Source organism: Primulina tabacum, chromosome 9, assembly GCF_025594145.1.
Source record: "Primulina tabacum isolate GXHZ01 chromosome 9, ASM2559414v2, whole genome shotgun sequence".
Taxonomy (NCBI): domain Eukaryota; kingdom Viridiplantae; phylum Streptophyta; class Magnoliopsida; order Lamiales; family Gesneriaceae; genus Primulina; species Primulina tabacum.
Window position 1 is genome coordinate 12709672 of NC_134558.1, and position 14508 is coordinate 12724179.

Consider the following 14508-nt stretch of genomic DNA (forward strand, 5'->3'; position numbering starts at 1 on the left):
AGCTCATGGAAGTATTTGCAGCTGAACATGTTTCCATGCCAAACTTTTTAACCAGTTCCTTCATACATTAAGTTTGACTGATGAATGTACCAGTTTCCATTTTCTTCACTTGCAGACCAAGAAAGGAAGTCAGTTCACCTATCATACTCATTTTGAATTTATCCTACATCAACATAACAAATTTCTAGCTTAATTTGGAGTTAGTTGACCCAATTTCTCGCATAATTTGGGATTAGTTGACCCAAAATAATATCATCAACATAAATTTGTATAATTAAAGTATGATCTTTCTTTGAAAATTTGAACAGTGTTTTATCAACTGTTCCAACAGTAAAATGATGATCAGTTAAGAATTTTGATATTGTCTCATACCAAGCTCGGGAAGCTTGTTTGAGGCCATATATTGCTTTGTTGAGATGATAGACATGATCAGAAAATAAATGATTTACAAAACCTGGTGGTTGTTCAACATAAACTTCTTCCTGTAACGGACCATTGAGAAATACAATTTTGACATCCATCTGGTATACCTTGAAGTTCTTGAAAGAGGCGTAAGCTAGGAATATTCTTATTGCTTCTAGTCGAGCAACTGGTGCATAAGTTTCGTCATAATCAATTTCTTCCTCTTGTTTGTACCCTGTGCAACCAACCTAGCTTTGTTGCACACAACTGAACCATCTTCATTCAGTTTTTTTTTGTACACCCATTTTGTACCTATAATTAATTTTGAAAGTTGTCTTGGAACAAAAGCCCAGACGTTGTTATGGGCAAACTGATTTATCTCCTCTTGCATAGCATTTATTCAGTTTGGATCAGTTAGAGCTTCATCAGTTTTCTTCGGTTCAAATTGAGAAACAAATACGGAGTGTAAAAATAAATTAAACATTTGAATTCTAGTTCTTACCGGATCAGATGGATTACCTATCACCAAATCCTGTGGATGTGATTTACTCCATATGTAGTTGGAACTAGTGGGATCAGTTTGCGTAACTGTTTCAGTTCGTAACTGAAAATTTCCTTCAGCATCAGTTGCAACAGGTTCAGTTAGTATTTGAATATCATTGCGTTGTTCCACAAACTGATTGTTAGGAATAGCTTCATGTTCAACTGTTTGATCGACCAATTCAGGTTCAGGTGTTTGAAGGATGTTTCGATTGATGTGAACTTCTTCTTCACTATCTTCCTCCAAGCTGATTTCTATTAAGCGATCAGTCAGCTCAACTAGATCAGTTGGCTTATCAACTTGAGCAGATTCATCAAACACAACATGCATTGATTCTTCTACATTTAAAGTTTCGCTTATTGAAAACTCTATAAGCCTTGCTGACTGATGAATACCCAAGAAAAATTCCTTCATCTCATTTAGCATAAAATGCTGTTAAATTATTTTGGTCATTGTTATGAATAAAACATCTGCAACCAAATATTTTGAAGTAAGACACCACGCTTTTCTTTCCATGCCAGATCTCATATGGCATTTTCAAATGATTTTTATTAATCATTGATCTGTTCTGAGTATAACATTCATTGTTTACTACTTCTGCCTAAATCTTTGACAAATACCAGAATCAACAAGCATTGTTCTAGCTGCTTCTTTAAGAGTTCAATTTCTTCTTTCAGCTACACCATTTTAATGAGGTGTTCTTGCAGCTGAGGACTCATGCTTGATTTCAGAATTTTCTTATAATAGAAAAAGATTTTGATTGAAAAATTCAGTCCCTCGATTAGATCTTATTCTCTCAATCCCAACTGATTTTTCATTTAAAAGTCTTTTGAAAAGTTTAATTAGTTGTGCAGTAGTTTGATCTTTTGATTTGAGATAGATAACCCAAGTAAAACTTGAAAAATTATTGATAATCACTAGGGTGTATTTCATTACCCCTAAACTCATGACTGATATAGGACCAAACAGTTCCATATGCATCAGTTCTAAGCATCTTGAGGAAGATTTACTTCCCTTGTTTTTAAAAAAAGATCTTACTTGTTTACCAAACTGACATGTTGAACATATTTTTTCTTTTGAAAATACAATCTTAGGCAAACCAGTTATAAGATCATGACTACTCAGATGAGCGATGGATTTGAAATTCAAGTGGTTCAACCTTTATGCCATAACCAGTTCTTGGATGAATTAAAAGCTACAAAACAAAATGGTTCATTAGGTTGATCAGTCAAACTTACTTTGTAGATATTACCACACCGATTTCCTATCATGATGATATTATCATTGGAGTTCTTGACTGTGTAGGTGTTCTTGTTCAACGTAACTGAAAAATATTATCACACAACTGACTGATGCTAATCAGATTATATTTTAAATTATAAACTAGTATAATATCATCAATAATAATGTTACCATGGATAATCTTAACCTTACCCACGATTCTACCTTTTGAGTCATCTCCAAAATTGATTTTTGGACCAGAATATTTGACAAGTTTGGATAACAAATCAGCATCCCCTGTCATATGTCTTGAGAATCCACTGTCTAGGAAGCAGATTGAATCTTTACTTGATGTACCTATCACCTGCAGTCACACACAATGAATAATTTTGGTACCCACATCTATTTGGGTCCTAAACTATTAGTCTTTTAGGAACCCAGACTTGGGCCAGTCTAACTAACTTTCCAGATGTTGTGTTCCAGATAGTTATTCTCGGCTTGTTTGTCCTTATTATGTTATGTGCAGATGAAACAATACGTGTTTTAGCCTTGTTCACCTGGTTGTTCATTTGATATCTTTTCTGAACAGGCTTGTTGTTATAGTGATTAAAATAGTCATTTCTAGAGTTTTGGTTTTCATGGTTGAACCGTTTAGGTGATGAGCTTCGTGATTTATTTGAACTCGCATAGCTATATTCGATTCCATACTTCTTAGCCATGTTTTTATTATAAATCATTTGTTCAACTGGTTTACTTGGCTCTGATTGTTCATTTATCATAACTGATTTTACAAAGCGGATATATTTCCCTTTGCACACATTCAATTCTGGCTTGCTATCACTGGTTGAAGATTCATCTTGGCTATTAAAGCCTAAACCAGTTTTATCAGTAACTGATTTATGTAAATCTTGCATTTCAGTTAAAGTGATTGATGGCTTATTCCAAGCTTGAATCATATCATTTTGTCTTGAATTCTCAAGTTTCAACTGCTGAATCACAGATTGGTTCTCAATCATTCCAACTTTTAGTTCAACAATCTCCTTTTTAGACTCAAAAGTTCAACTGATTCATCAGTTTCAGTTTTATTGGGGATCAGTTTGCTTTGCTTTGGCTTTCTCAAATGAGACAACAAGTTTGTGATACTCATTGACCATGTCGTGTAATTTGGAAATAAGTTTTTCCCGTGTAAAGTCATTTGAACTGAATTCAAATACCAGCTCACTATTTGATTCCAATTCTGTATCATCAGCCATTAGGCACTTTACTTCTTCATTGCTGGAGCTGCTCAAGCTTTCTGATTCTGATTCATCACTATCAGTTTCTTCCCACTTGGACTTGATTTTTTCGGCTAATAGAGCTTCATGCTTCTTTTTGAATGATCTCTTATCATCCATAGCTCTTCTTCTTCGTTCAAATGATTTGTTTTCTTTTTCGTTGAGCGTCGACTGTCCTTCTTCAGCTTAGGACAGTCAGCAATAAAGTGTCCAGTCTTTCCATAGTTGTAGCAAGTATTTGGTTCTAAATTGGAGATATTCTTATGGGAGTGTCTTTGGAATGAACCCTGGTTCATTCTCATGAATCTTCCAAACTTCTTGATGAACAATGACATGACATCATTGCTTAGCAGTTCTACATATTTTTCAGCAGGACCAGTTGGTTCAAGTTTCAATGCGCTGAGGGCAGTTGTAACTGTTGGAGTTGATAGTTCTCCTTCTCTCGTCTGTAGTTCAAAATCGTAAGCTTTAAGATCAGCAAATAAATCATGTAGTTCCACCTTGTTTAGGTCTTTGGATTTTCTCATTGTCATTGTCTTGACATCCCATTCTTTGAGAAGAACACGAACAACCTTCGAAGAAACTTCATTATTTGTATACACTTTCTCCACTGCATTCAATTCATTGATAATGCTTCTCACTCGTTCATCAAACTCATTCATTGATTCTCCAGTCTTCATCTTGATATTATCAAACTTTTCTAATGCAACTGAGAGTTTGTTTTTGCTACTAATTAAATTATAATTCACCCAAGTGTAGGTTGTCTGCAAGTAATATATTTCGTGAGTACGAGATCGATCCACAGAGAGGTTATTTTTAGTTTAAATTTATTAATTTATAAATTACCAAATTCAAGAATAAAGTTTACAAATTATAAATTTTGTCAATGCTCAAGGATTTATTCTTGGTTTATGTAATATTGTTTAACTAAAAGTAAAACAAAGGAAACAACCATAAATAATGGTTCCAAGAAAATTAAATAATTACACACACATATAATATATAGTTCCCACTATAGAAAATACCAAATTAACCGATATTTTATATATGATACCTATGATTATATATATAACTATATAAATATATAATTGCATAAAGTAAATGTTAAATTAAATCATTACATTTCATTTAGAACAACCGGCAGAGCCACGCTATTACCTAAATGAAATATATGATTTAATAAGTTAGTTGCGATAAAGTAAATGTTAGTTGCAGTAAAGTAAAAGTTAGATGCGAAAAATAAAAGTTAGTTGCGGGAAAGTAAAAGTTAGTTGCAGTAAAGTAAAAATTAGTTGCAGTAAAATAAAAGTTAGATGCGAAAAATAAAAGTTAGTTGCGATAAAGTAAATGTTAGATTGTTAGATGTTAGTATTAAATCATAATATTGTATTTAGAACAACCGGCAGAGCCACACTATCGTCTAAATGAAATATATGATATAATTATATATATATATATATATATATATATATATATACATATATATATAATATAACAATAATAATAATTGATGAAATATTTATTGTATCAAAATTAAACAACAAATCAAGATAACCACTTTAATGGTATCAAGCATTTGGGGTAAATTGATAACAGCAAATAATTCATTATTATACCTACAATAAAAAGAAGTTAGCTAAATGAAAATAAATAAAGAAAGAATATACAAAATATAAACAATCTTACTTCAGCAAGAATTCATCCTCTTCACCTTGACATAATAGATTTAGCTTTCTATGAGCTTACTTTTTATCAACAATCATATTTGGGAAAATGAAAATTATATTGGAACTTAGAACTTTTATACAAACACACTATATTTTACAATGCGATAGAATGATTCTCAAACTAGCACAAGGCCTCTATTTATAGGCCAAATGAGAGAAATAGTCAAAAAATTTATTAATGCCATGTAGTTGTAATAGTAGTTTTTGTCTCCTCCAACTTCAATTCCATGGCCCTTCTTTCAATGCTATGTTCCACGACTTTAATCACCGAATTTGACTCTGCTCAAAACAGCAAACATGTGGGGAATTGTCTGTAAATGATTTTGGCCTTTTGGTTCACCTCATTTGGTTAAATATTAAAATAGTTATGATTTTTTTACTATATATTGGTTATAGTAAAAGTAAATCTATTCTCCTTTTGATATTTGTACAATTTGATCATCTTCATGAACTTTTTAGGCAATCATGTCTTCTGCAAAGTTGTAGATAATTTCTCAAGAATTCCAAACATATTTGAATCACCTCCATTTGAATTTTGTAGCTTGAGTTATCATTATTTTACCAACACGTAGAAAACCTGAAAATAAAACATATTTAATAAGACAATTAAATATAAACAAACAATACTAAAATAACATAATTTTATAATTTTAATGAAACTTAAATTTTAAAATATAGGTTTTAACATATAATAAATTATTAATTTTAAGTTCATCATACCCCCACACTATTTTATTACTAGTCTTTTAATAATAAAATAAAATTTATCAGAAAATCACAACCTAGATTCTTTATTCTTTTTATATATTCAAATATACAAACATATTCATTTTAAAAACAAAATCATATACCGATTTATATATATATAATATTTTTCGTTTAATACATTAATATATAAGTAGATGTGTTTTTATTATTATTCTTATTTCACATAATATATAAAGTAACAATATATATATATATATATATATATATATAATTTTTAAATTTCTAAATTTTTTTATAATAATATAGTCAAAAAGATAATTCACACCACCCACCATAACATGTATAGTATAAAAAATATTATTGTAAAAGCCTCAACTCCATATATTCTTTCAGTTCAAAATATTTAATGAATAGCTAGTTTTCACTCATGGAGTTGGAATGAATATTAACTCTCATTAAAAAAGAGTAAGTATTAAAGCAGACAATTAAATAAACTAATATTGAAAACAAAATAGGAAAATTTACAAAGAATAAAATCCCCTTTCTTTTGTTTTTTTCTTTTTTTTTTTAAATAACGTGACTGCAAAATTTTACAATAACATAAAATTTTTTTATCCAAACATTCTACCATAAATATCTATATATATATAAACATTATATAACGGATACATCCGACTACCTTTGAAACTTATCTAGTACAAACAAATCTTTTTGTTTTTGTTTTTTTGTTTTTTTTAAGAACACATTGATAGTTTTTTTTACAACACATTGATAGTACATTAATCAAATCTAGAAAAAAAATAAATTACAATGAATAAAGTACTTTGCAGTCCGTTATTTATTTACTTCTTTTTTTTGAAAAAATATTTTTTTAGGGGAGTTATATTCTTGTAATTAACCATTTTTAATAATCAATAAAAGTTTATTAATTGTTTTCTCATTTCTCACTACTTACTCATAAAAGATGTGTAAGTATATATTATACTTTTACAAAAAGAATTCTTTCAATTATACATGTTAACAACCATACAAACCATATCTTTTAACTATATTCTCATAAAAATTTTAGAAATTATTTTATTTGAAAACACACACAATTTTATATATATATAAATAAATAAACACATCTATTATACATTTTACATTAATTGATCAAAAATATATATATATGTATAAATTGGTACATATGAAAAACTAATTTTTCTTGTAGTTTGTAAATTGAATATAATGAATATTAAAATCTAGTGTATTGTGATTTTAATAATTATTAACTAATGCATCTCAGGTGCATTTTACTGACACCTTACTCGACATTGAACTAAAAATTATTAATATTATTACTATATATAAGTATATATTTTTATTTTCATATATAAAAAACTAAGAGGAGAAGAAGAAGAAGAAATTATTCATACCTTAAAAAAAATTAAAACATACCGTTGAATCACATGTTTAGCATCACATGAATTTTTTTTTTACTCTTGGATGTTGGCCAATTAAGTTGAGATAAGAATAGATCTGGTTCATGACTAAATCCTTGCAGTAAATCAATAAGTTCACCTTCACTTGTAACAGAAACTAACATCCTTCGTGAAGCTAATGAAAGAAATCCCTGTTCCACAACATCATCAAGAAACGATAGCAGTTTATCATAATATTTGTTAATATTTAACAAACCAATTGGCTTATGATGGATATTTAATTGTGCCAAGCAAACAGTATGAAATATTTCCTCTAAAGTACCGAAACCTCCTGGCAAAGCAATGAAAGCATCTTAATGTTCAATCATTTGAGTAATTCGTTCATACACGTTGTCCACTTTCATTTCTTCTCCTATTGTTTGGCCAGTAAGACTAGCTAAGGTAATCGGAATAATGCCTAAGACTTCACTTCCACCTGCATGCGTAGCTTTTGTAACTTTTCCCATGAGACCAACTTCACCACCACCATATACCAAATGAATCTTTTTTTAGCAAGTGTTATGCCAAGATTTTCTGCTACTTCTTCATAAATTGAATCTTTTCTTGTACTAGATCCACAAAATACACAAATATTTTTTATTTTACTTACCGTGGATGCTGACATGTTTAGAAATATGTTTTCTGTAATTGTTAGATCACAGCATATGAATTTATAAGCGTACCATGCCAAAAGTCAATATTTGAACAGTAAATTATTATTAATAAAAGAAAATAAAAATGACATAAAATTAAAACACATATATACAGCGTAGTTGTGATTGTGGCTCACATCTTCCTCTGATTTTACGTTCAGTAACGGCTTCAACGTCTTCTATGAGTCGAGGATATGCTTCCCATCCAATTTTCTTATAAATTGGAAAACAGGGTCTTTTAACGTCAGATTCCCAAGACTAAATTGTGTATATATATATATATATATTACTTATCAAAATAGATATGTGTTACAACAGTAGGATCTTTGTAAGGCTGATTCCACCGTCCATATTGATATTCCTCATGTTGAAATTGCCACCATAGTTTAAGAAGTTCATTTTTCACGTACCCACTAGAATGCGTATCAAGAACCTCTAGAAAATTATCCAAAGGCTCTTTACTCAGACCATTTTTAATGGATAAAATTTTATCTTCTCTATTTGTAAAGCCCGAGAAATTTATCCTGTTAATCCGAAATGATTTGCGATAATTGATTTGATTATAGACGGGAAGGATTAGACCGAAAAGACGAAAGAAAACACGGAATATGTGCGAGGACAGAACAACTCGCGCATATGCACGGCGAGGATCCGCGCATATGCGCGTGAGTGGCAGAAGACCTCGCGCATATGCGCGAGAAGTGTGCACGCATATGCGCGAGCCATACGAGAAGCCAAGGGGGAAGTCCAGAAGAGTTGGCGCATATGCGCGACATGAATGGGCGCATATGCACGAGAGTGGCAGAGAAGTTGGCGCATATGCTCGGCTGAAGGCGCGCATATGTGCGAGTATTGAAATGCCGAGACAGTAGGTCACGCGCATATGCGCGACTTATGTGCTCGCATAAGCGCGAGCAGTTTAGCAGCTAATCTTCCGGATAGAACTTCCGGCGCATATGCGCGGGGCTTGGATGCACATATGCGCGCGGCATGCAAAACTTAAAATCGACAGGTGGTTCATCGTGCAAATTGATGTATATATATATATACAAGCCTTAATTCTTCAGATGGAAAGAAAAGAAAGAAAAGCTCCGAGGAAAGATTTTTAGTTCGGATATTAGAAATTTGATTACGCAAAATCCATCTGTTCGATTTGAAATCTGACTTCAGTACCGAGTTCCTATCGACGCAGGCTACAACTTGACGTAAGTTTTGTTATGTTTAGATACGATTTGAAATTATGATATTGTCAGAATTGAATATAAATCATATATGGTGTTTCTGATATCGTGGATATCATATAATTGAAGTCAGATTGAAGAACAGACTGTGTATGTAATTGTTGTGATTTTCAGAGTTAATTTGATTGAGATTCGATATCAGAGTTGTATTGTTATTCAGATTATGAGTTGTACTGATACTGATGATGAGTTCTGATATTATATATGTGATGTTGAGATTGACAGGGATATCGAGACTGTATTGTTATACCGTCAAAACATCAGTAAATTGATATTGATCAGATTCAGTAGTGATTTCAATTATATCGTGATATCGTCGATATGGATTAGATTGTATCTTGATTCGATATTGATCAGATTATGTTTGATTTGAGTATTGATCAGAATAGATTTTGAATTGAGTTGAATATTCAGATTGTGCCTATGCGATATTGTATTTCAGATTGATATGGACATATTTGACTTCGAGACTTCGACTTCGTCAGACCGCGAAGACAAAGGTATAAATTTATGTTGATGTGGGATTGCACAACTCGAGTCCGATTGACTTGAGTTTCCCAAAATCACATACTTTACTTTATTGCATCGATATTTGCAATTGTATGAGATTGATATCTTTGATTTATTGATTTATGTATTGAGTCATAAGCGGATATGCTTAATTGTAAATGAATAATCTTGTGACAGTAGCGCCGGATAGTGATGGAATCGTCACTGGCACATTTCACATTGTCACATGATAGGATATTGGTGAAAATGCCAAAGTCTTTGACGATTAGGTCAAGACACCGGACATTTGGCTATATCGGAGTGGATAGAATTGGAGTTTCTTCTATTACTGGTGTTCGATATGGAAAGAGCCAAAGTCCGTGAATAAGAACATGCCACCACCCCGATCGGGAGTGTAGGTGGGTGTATGTTCTTATTCCGATCGAGATCCCTAGATTAGGACGAGTCGAGTACGAGTCCATGAGTCACGGAGTGTGATTCAGAGTTTGTGTTGATCCATGTGTCGGATTGGATACATGTTATATTCCGAGTTTATATTGATTCATGTTTCTGAATTTGATACATGTTATGAATGTTTATTTCATGCTTTTATATTGTTTTTATGAAATGCGTGTATACATAGTTTATACAGGGAATATAATTCTCACCGGAGTTATCCGACTGTTGTCTTGTTTGTATGTGTGCATGACAACAGGTGGGACAGGATCAGGGTCAAGACAAGAAGAGAGAGAGAGATCATGATTAGAGTGGAGACTACGGACTTGGATTAAAGATAGGGTTTGAACACTTGATAATTAGTTGTTAAGCCTTAGTTTTTATTGAATATAGATTGTACAGGAGTTGTACTTTATTTATACGAATCTGTATATTAGTTAGATTCCATTACGTTCCGCAATTAAAGAAATTTTTTTTATGACCCAAATTACTTGAATTAATAAATTTATCCTAATGATGATTAAGAATTGAATTAGCGTCCGGGTCCCCACAACAGATGGTATCAGAGCTAAACTCGCGAATTAAAGCAGTCCATAAGTTTAATCAGAATGTTCAGAACGCTGTTTCGATAATCAGAACAGGGCGTCGATCAGAATAGCAGGTAGGTTTTACTTTATTGTATGTGAATAACCGACTTGTTTGTGCCGAATATTTTGAATCTTAAATGACAGATATGGTCAGAAGCGCACAGTTGTTGATTCAGTATTCTTTCTGGTAGCAGAAAAGAGGAAAACCGGAGATTGGTTATATCGATTATCGATTCTTGAATAGAAATGGGAGTACATTTCTATAGATTTCGTAATGAAACTACCGAAATCTTTTCAAGATTGGGATGCGATGTGATTGTTATTAATAGATTGCGTGAATTTGCATATATTATTTGTACATGAAGACTTACGGATATGACCAGTCGATGGAGATTTATGTCAGAAAAGAGGATAGATTGTACTGAACGCCAAATTTAATTATATCAGACTGTGATTTTCGTTTGATTTTGTACTTTTGGCAGAGTATACAATAAACTCTTTCACTTATCGTCTATGGATCGATGGATAGTCGGAGCGAACTATCCTGATTCTGAAGAATATCCAGGAACTATAGTGCTGGATGTTAGCACTAGTTGACATGATTTATTGTCACTTGTAAATTATCGTATAACGATAGTTATCAGATGGGTATCGAAATAGCATCATTCGAGGCAATGTACCGTGAAAACTACAGATTTTCTTCGTATAGGAATAATATCTGCGAGATACCTGAGATTGGATCGGATGGAATCAGAGATATGAAAAAGAAATTGAAACTGCTTCGGAAGAAAATAAAGACAGCTCAGAATAAATGGACTTAATATGTTAACGTCGAATGATGACTGTTGATGTTTGAGGTTGAACATTGAATATAACCTTGATTGGAATTATCAGAGTTGATAGGAGATGTTAATGTTGATTTATTATGAGCTGTTGATGGGTATATACGGATGCTGTATAGCCAATATTGTGAGATTAATTCTGTTAGAGCTATTTCGAGTGGTATTATGAGATTATACTTCTTGAATGATTTTTCCAGAGTTAAATCAGAGATTCGTGAAAGAAAAATATTTCAGGATGAAGAATATTCCGCTGTTGGAAGTATAGTACAAACATCAGGGCATCGAATAGCCAACAAGGAAGACTGAGTCTGATATGAGGTAGCGATGTTCAGAATTACTACATTGAAAGGAATTATGATTAATTATGTTATACATTTCTTTCCTTATCGGACTTGCTATCGATTTAATTGCCTGTGATTTCGGGGACGAAATCGAATCTTAGGGGAGGAGAAATGTAAGGCCCGAGAAATTTATCCTGTAAATCCGAAATGATTTGCGCTAATTGATGTGATTATAGACGGGAAAGATTAGACCGAAAAGACGAAAGAAAACACGGAATATGTGCGAGGACAGAAGACCTCGCGCATATGCGCGGCGAGGATCCGCGCATATGCGCGTGAGTGTGCGCGCATATGCGCGAGCCATACGAGAAGCCAAGGGGGAAGTCTAGAAGAGTTGGCGCATATGCGCGACATGAATGGGAGCATATGCACGAGAATGGCAGAGAAGTTGGCGCATATGCGCGGCTGAAGGCGCGCATATGCGCGAGTATTGAAATGCCGAGACAGTAGGTCTCACGCATATGCGCGACTTATGTGCGCGCATATGCGTGAGGTGTCCAGCACCTAATCTTCCGGAGAGAACTTCCGAGGCATATGCGCGCGGCATGCAAAACATAAAATCGACAGGTGGTTCATCGTGCAACTTGATGTATATATATATATACAAGCCTTAATTCTTCAGATGGAAAGAAAAGAAAGAAAAGCTCCGAGGAAAGATTTTTAGTTCGGATATTAGAAATTCGATTACGCAAAATCCATCCGTTCGATTTGAAATCTGACTTCAGTACCGAGTTCTTATCGACGCAGGCTACAACTGTACGTAAGTTTTGTTACGTTTTGATACGATTTGAAATTATGATATTGTCATAATTGAATATGAATCATATATGGTGTTTCTGATATCGTAGACATCGTAAGATTGAAGAACAGACTGTGTATGTAATTGTTTTGATTTTCGGAGTTAATTTGATTGAGATTCGATATCAGAGTTGTATTGTTATTCAGATTATGAGTTGTACTGATACTAATGATGAGTTCTGATATTATATATGTGTGATTTTGAGATTGACGGGGATATCGAGACTGTATTGTTATACCGTCGAAACATCAGTAAATTGATATTGATCAGATTCAGTAGTGATTTCAATTATATCGTGATATCGGCGATATGGATTAGATTGCATCTTGATTCGATATTGATCAGATTATTTTTTATTTGAGTATTGATCAGAATAGATTTTGAATTGAGTTGCATATTGAGATTGTGCCTATGCGATATTGTATTTCAGATTGATATGGACAGATTTTACTTCGAGACTTCGACTTCGTCAGACCGCGAAGACAAATGTAAAATTTATGTTGATGTGGGATTGCACAAGTCGAGTCCGATTGACTTGAGTTTCTCAAAATCACATACTTTACTTTATTGCATCGATATTTGCAATTGTATGAGATTGATCCCTTTGATTTATTGATTTATGTATTGATTCATAAGCGGATACGCTTAATTGTAAATGAATAATCTTGTGACAGTAGCGCCGGATAGTGATGGAATCGTCACTGGCAAATTACACATTGTCACAGGATAGGATATTGGTGAAAATGCCAAAGTCTGTGACAGTTAGGTCAAGACACCGGATGTTTGGCTATATCGGAGTGTATAGAATTGGAGTTTCTTCTGTTACTGGTGTTCGATATGGAAAGAGCCAAAGTCCGTGAATAAGAACATGCCACCACCCCGATCGGGAGTGTAGGTGTGTGAAGGGCCTAAAACTCCTTTCTTTAAAATTTGCGGAAAATTTAAAATTTTCTTTTTAAAAGAACTTAAATGGCCTCATTCATAAAATCACTGGTGAATCAAGTTCAATTTTTCAAAATATTTCAGCGGAAGAAAATTAAAGTTTTGCCAACAACAACGATTTAAAAATATCCAACGACTGATAAAATTGTTTGCGAAAAAAATAACAACTGCTGCTCTGAGGTCCTCGGGTGCCACTACTGCCGACCCAAGCTGGCTCACTGGTCCCCACCCTCGGCCCTGGCCTCATCAGTACCTACAACAATCAAGTCTAGTGAGCCTAAAGACTCAGCATGCATATATCGCAGGTAACGAGTAAAAATCTGAATTAAAATATGCATGAGTTAACATATCCTGTCCTGAGGCATACTGAAAATAATCTGTACTGAGCAATTATAATACGTGCATAACTGAACATGAAATCACTGTAAAAATATTTGCTCCTTGGAGCCTGTACTGAAATATCTGGTAAAATTTTCTGTTGAGATTATGTTTTACGCCTGTGGCCACTGCACTAAGCTGAACTGATCGGTAACTGGCTACCGGGGAGGCTGAAACTGATCTGAGCTGGCCGGTCACTGGCGACCGGGTGGTACCATACTGAACTGATCGGTCACTGGCGACCGTATAAAATAACACTCCCACATAGTGAATGAACCACAAGCCATATCGCATAAATCTCAAAAATAATCATTTTCTGTTTAATGCACGTAAAATAATTAACTGGCATAATGAAAATTCCTGTAATTTTACCAACTGGATTGGATTGGATCGTTCCCAGGCTCGCTGCAACCTAACTGTGCCATGAAAAATATGCAATAGCTTAAA